The sequence below is a fragment of the Tursiops truncatus genome, chromosome 2 (assembly GCF_011762595.2).
Source record: "Tursiops truncatus isolate mTurTru1 chromosome 2, mTurTru1.mat.Y, whole genome shotgun sequence".
Lineage (NCBI taxonomy): Eukaryota > Metazoa > Chordata > Mammalia > Artiodactyla > Delphinidae > Tursiops > Tursiops truncatus.
Window position 1 is genome coordinate 78,848,189 of NC_047035.1, and position 5,875 is coordinate 78,854,063.

At 41.9% G+C, this 5,875-nt stretch overlaps 1 pseudogene; it reads right to left on the minus strand.

Moving 5' to 3' along the window:
• Nucleotides 1-1,437: 1,437 nt before the first annotated feature.
• On the minus strand, nucleotides 1,438-2,121 carry LOC101319698 (MARCKS-related protein-like; annotated as a pseudogene).
• Nucleotides 2,122-5,875: the final 3,754 nt, after the last annotated feature.

The following is a 5,875-nucleotide window of genomic DNA, read 5'->3' on the forward strand; positions in this document are numbered from 1 at the left end:
AAAGAGATGAGTTTCTCGGCTGTTGGCTAGGATTCTACCAGTTCAGTAAGATTATATCCTGGTTACTTCATGATGACCGGAAGCTTTGATTAACAGATATGTATGTGTAATAAAACAGGAAACCAAATATTGCTTAAAATAAATTTTGTTTGCTAAACAAAATATATCAAAACATAAGGACTGTGGAGTCTAATGAATTAAAAAGCTTTACTTAATGGTGAAAAATTTGAGAACCGTAATGTGTACTCAAATATTAATTAAAAGTTGAGTGAATAGGTTCAAATTTTGTGTCTCCAAATATCCCCAGTTATAATCTAGTGCTTCTATTAACAGATTAATGAACTACTTCTTGTAGTCATCATACTTTAGTGCTAATTGGCTTATCAGCTGAACTTCTGGGACAGGTGACATGTAGCTGAGATCTGGGCACAGAAGGAATGTGAGTTTTAATCAGAGGGAAGACAAATTTTCTGGAAAGGGCTACATAATTTTATCTAGTAGGAAGTATTAAGGGGCTAATTTCTTTTGGGCTGGGGGGTGTAGGTGTAGAAGAGAGTAACACAAAAGAGGAGAAAAAGTATGGAAAGAAGAGATAATACAGCCAGAGACAAACATTATCTATTACACAATTTGCCTACTCCTGGTACTTTCAACCAAAACAGAAGCAATTAATAAATAATTTCTGGGCCTCTACATTAAAGTACTGTGCCATTCAAAATATGATTCAAGAAAACAAACAAACAAAATATGATTCTTTTTTTTTTTTTAAAGAGACATTTATTCCTTTTCCAAGGGTTACAGTAAAACCAGGTGGAAGAGAATGGTTTTAGCAGTTAGAAAAAAAAAATTACAAATCTGGGGTTTGGCCATTAAAAGTTATTTACAACAATGGGAGGGGAAAAAAACAACAAGAAGTTGTTTCACATTACATACCTCTCCCCCACCCCAAAGCTTAATACTTGCTTACCAACTCAAAAAAGAGACACAGTTGATTCACAAGCTGGAGGTTTGAACTCTAGTAAGACATTTATAAAAACCTAAACGGGGGCAGTGTCCTCCCTAGCCCAGGGGCCACTAGGCACAGCACAAGAGACTAAAAACTCAACAGGGGAAGGCTGGACACTCAGGGTTTGGGAGTGTAGGCACCCCCAGATCTGGCTCAGGGATTTGGGGAGTAAACAAAACCTACTTGGAAAAGAATTGGGGAAGAAAACCAGCAATTGCCTTCTGCACAGGTGGGGACAGGGAAGGAGGAAGGGACAGGGGCAGGAGCATTTCCCATCACTAACCTAACTTGGGAAACTGCAAGGGACCATCTTCAACTGGCCTTAAGAGGAAAACCAGATGGATGAGTGGAGAATCCACAGGAGGAAGAGGATGAGAGGAAACGTGGCTAGGGGGCAACAGCCCCTTCCTTTCTGGGCGCAGGAAGGCAGCCAGGGCACCAGGTCCAGGCAGTGACCTCACAAGGACAGCACAGTTTCTGCAGCTTAAGATCACCCACCTGCCCCCACCCAGCTATTCATTCTGCCCACCAGCTGGTGTAGGGCCCCTCTCCACCCAGAGCGGTGGATGGCTCTGCGCCTGGGGCCCTGCCTCTTCTGTGTCTCCTCCCTTGGAGGCAGCACCAGCCTCTGCCCCTGTGGCCTGGGGCTCCTGGCTCTCAGGGGTGGCGCATGCCTTCCCTTCCTGGGCAGTGCCTTCCTCACTGCAGGCACCGACCCACCCTGCTCCTGCCCTTCCTGTGGGTGAGGAAGCAGACGGATCCCCCAACCCCCCTTCCGATTTCTCCTGAAGGACAGCCCACTCAATTTGGAAGCCTTCTTGAAAGAGAATTTCTTCTTCTTCTTGGGGGTCTCCTTGGGGGAGACCTCCCCTTTGCCCTCAGCGCCCTGGGTAGGGAGTGCCGGCTCGATGACATCGCCAGTGGCCCCGGCTGCCTCCTCTGTTCCGTTCACGGTGGTGGGGGGGGAGGGCGGCGACTCTCTTCACCTTTGGGGGATAAGTCTGCAATGCTTTTCACGTGGTCGTTCTCCTGTCCGTTGATCTTAGCGGGGGAAGCGCCTGCTGCCTCCTCCGCGTTCACGTCGCCCGGGGAGACTTGGAGCTCTGGCTGCCCATGGCGGGGGTTGTGCTGGGGGGATGCCCGCAGCCGCCCCGGGCTCGCGCCGCAAGGGATAGTTCGGTCGGGGTGGGCCTGGCCGGCGGAGGGGTGGGGCTCGCGCCTGAGTGGGAGGGGTGTGTGTGGGGGGAACCGAGCTCCACCCCAGCTCAGCGCCAGACCCGCTCGCTGCGCGCCAGAATGCCTAAAATGTGATTCTTGTTCTTTGTTCTCAAGGGGAAATGAGATTTCAGCACCGGGCTGGCACTAGGATGAGGAGAGTAGGGCACTTCATTTAAGCATATGAAAATGTATATAGTGACATAAAGTAAATCATTATTTCATTTAACAATACAGAGATATCATCAGGTAGTACCAGAAGAATTAACCAGGAAATGATAAAAATTTGGGGGGAGGGAGCCATCATGGCCTGGAATCAAGAGGTATTGAGCCAATGTACTGGGGTCTGGAGGGGCATCTATCTGACTTGCCCTATATTCCTAGACATGTGCCACACTGGATTACTCTTACTAAAATAGATTTTTTCACTCTCTCTTCCCCTAATAAATAGAAGAGAGCAACTGAAGCTCAAGGCACCCCTTTTTCTTCTCATGACAGCCCTAAGATTCTCAACCTAGCTGGCAAATGCTATAGCACTAATCAGAGTGCTGGGCCTATAGAGCCACTTAATACCTTCTAATTATATGGTAAGGAATAACAGACATTTAACTTGGAGAAGATCTCACCAAATGGCAACCCTACCACTTCCTAGCAGTATGAACTTGGGTTAATTACATATTGATTTTATTTTCCTTATCTATGTAACGGGATTGCTAACTTCTACCAAAAAGGTTAACCAATCTATAAGCGTAACTGAAATAACATGTAGACATATCTGATGCTTATTAGACAAATGTTGACTATAAATTTGAAAGGTGACCATATTGCTATAGACAGATGGAGGCTAACACCTTTCATTGAGGGAAGTTGTGTGGTATTTAGAAATTGGGCCCTGCTGGTCCTTGATTTTTTTACTTACAAAATGAAGGCCTTAAAACAGGTAGATTTTGGAAGATCACTGAAATTCTAATGGTCTCTGTTTCTGAGAAGCAACCATCTAGTCAAATTCTTTCTAGGCCCTAAAGCACTGATACAATGTTAAATATAAAAAGAATAATGGAAAACTTAGCACTAATTAAAGAGACAGCATATCATCTCTTTCCTCGTTGTGTACATGCTTATATCTTGGATACGTATCAGTTGGGGTTAGTGGGTGATGATATTATTAGGCTGGCAAAAACAAAAACAAAAATAAAAAGCAGTGAGAATTTTGTTTAGCCAAATTTATTCAATTTAATAAGAAACTACATCTTTTATTTATTTTTGATGTTGGGGGTAGGAGTTTATTAATTAATTAATTAATTTTTGCTGTGTTGCGTCTTCGTTTCTGTGCAAGGGCTTTCTCTAGTTGTGGCAAGCGGGGGCCACTCTTCATCGCGGTGCGTGGACCTCTCACTATCGCAGCCTCTCTTGTGGAGCACAGGCTCCAGACGCGCAGACTCAGTAGTTGTGGCTCATGGGCCTAGTTGCTCCGCGGCATGTGGGATCCTCCCAGACCAGGGCTCGAACCCATGTCCCCTGCATTAGCAGGCAGATTCTCAACCACTGTGCCACTAGGGAAGCCCCAAGAAACTACATCTTATTCAGGGGTTCTTCCTACAATTTTGGTATCAAATTGTCTTTTCTTTATACAGCGGTGATAAAAGATAGTACTTATGTATTCAAATTACCTTTCATAGGAAATGAAAAGTTGGCAGCTTTATATCACTTTCCCAGTTTTTTCTATTGTTGATTAATTTTTAGGTTCATAAAATTTGAAAATCTAGAAATCCCTGACCTATAGCACCAACGAATAAATAGTTTTTATTTTTATCATTAACGTTGGCATTGTCATGAACGATGTTAAGAGGAAACTTTCTGAAAGGAATATCTGATTGTTTATTGAAAAGTACCAAGTTTTTAAAGCCTCACTGGCCTTTCTCAGAATCAAAGCCTAACCAGGCCTTCCCCCAGCTTCCCACCCCCACTCTGAGGATGAAAAGATGTGAGAAGAAAGAAGAAGCAAGAGTCAGATTTTTTTCTGCTCCTGTGGGATCCTACTATCTGAAATATTTACAAGTGTGGAAATGGCACAGAGGAAGCCCACTTACTGCTGGAGAAGAAAGGTCGGAACTGGGCTTGCAGCATCCTCAGTGAGCCAGCTCAGAAGGCTTCTCTGCCCTGACCTAGCTCCAGGCAAGTAGCTATCAGGCCTGTTTGGGGTAAGTGATGCAAGGAAGATAAAACACCAACAGCAATTTTAATGTCATGACTGCTGCTTGAGTTGCCACACTCCCAGCAGAATAATACAGCTACATTTTAGAGGATTTTCATTGGATGAAATTTTAGCAGGTATATTAGAAAAACTGAGGGGAGTAACTCTATAAAAGTTTAAAGTCTATGCATAGTGGACTTGGTGGTAGGTTTTTAAATCCACAGTAAAGACTTGGTTTTGACTACCTTCTGATAACTTTCAAAGACATTTCTATTGTAAATTAATAATAAACTTTTATTATGACTGGAGATATTTTCTGACTTAAGAACTTAATCGTGAAATTGTTAATCTATAAATGATTTGCAAATGTAAAAAACTGCTATTGTTGCTACTATTTTTTCTATTTACCAGCAATATTTTTCATATTCTTATCATTGTCTCTCTATTGAATTTGACTTGAAAAGTAATATTTATTTGCATATGTCAACTTTGAGTGTTATGGTGAGTTGTATCAGACCTGCTGTTCAGACATATTGACATTAAGTAAAGAGGAACAAAGGAACCTAGGAACTGACTCTGAGAGCTCACCAGATTAATCTGTTATCAGAACCAAGAACATATATTTGGAAGTTTGGTTTGCTCAAACTATATCAAGCCCCGTACATAGTCCCAGATACTTATTTATTCTGAACAGTGATTCACATATAAGGAAGTATGCCAAACAACCTCATGTCAATCAGTGACAGGAATAGTTGCAATAATACAAATAGACTCAACAACAGCAATGATAATGTATATTCCCTAGAGAACGAATATGCTCTCCAACATGGTGGCATTACCTGGTCCTCAGTTAAGATTTGATATTTTCCTGCTTCGGAGAGCATCCCACCCTTTGACCTCTTCTTCTGAGTTGAGAATTATTATTGCTCTTGTGATTCTATTTATCTCTTAGAGAAGATGGGAAGGAGTTTCATCTCTTTCCCATTTTTATGCATCATTTGTGACTGGATAACCTATATTAAAATGATTACAATGTGTACCAGAACGCCATTCATGCATGCACCTGTTTTCTTCAGGTTTATTCTGACAGAGTATGTGTGTGTTTGGTAGTGTTGGAAGGGAAGATAATAAGTACAGCCAGGTATATTTTGACAAAACACTTGAATGTCATAAAGCAAAATTTACTATTTTTCTTTTTTAAGCCAAAAAAAAGACCATTCATCAGTTAATCTATTAAAGCTGAAATGCCTAGAGAAATATGTTTATTTTCTTTAACTGTTTTATTTTGTATATTGATTTTGAAAATAATTCTTAAATTCTCCCCCAATCCTCATATGTCTGTAATTTTTAAAGATAGTCTCACCAGTCAGAGTGGATCTCCAGGTATATGAGTGTGAAATCTGGGGAAAGATGGCACATACAACTTTAATATCTCTTCTGTCTTTAGACTTATGGCAAAA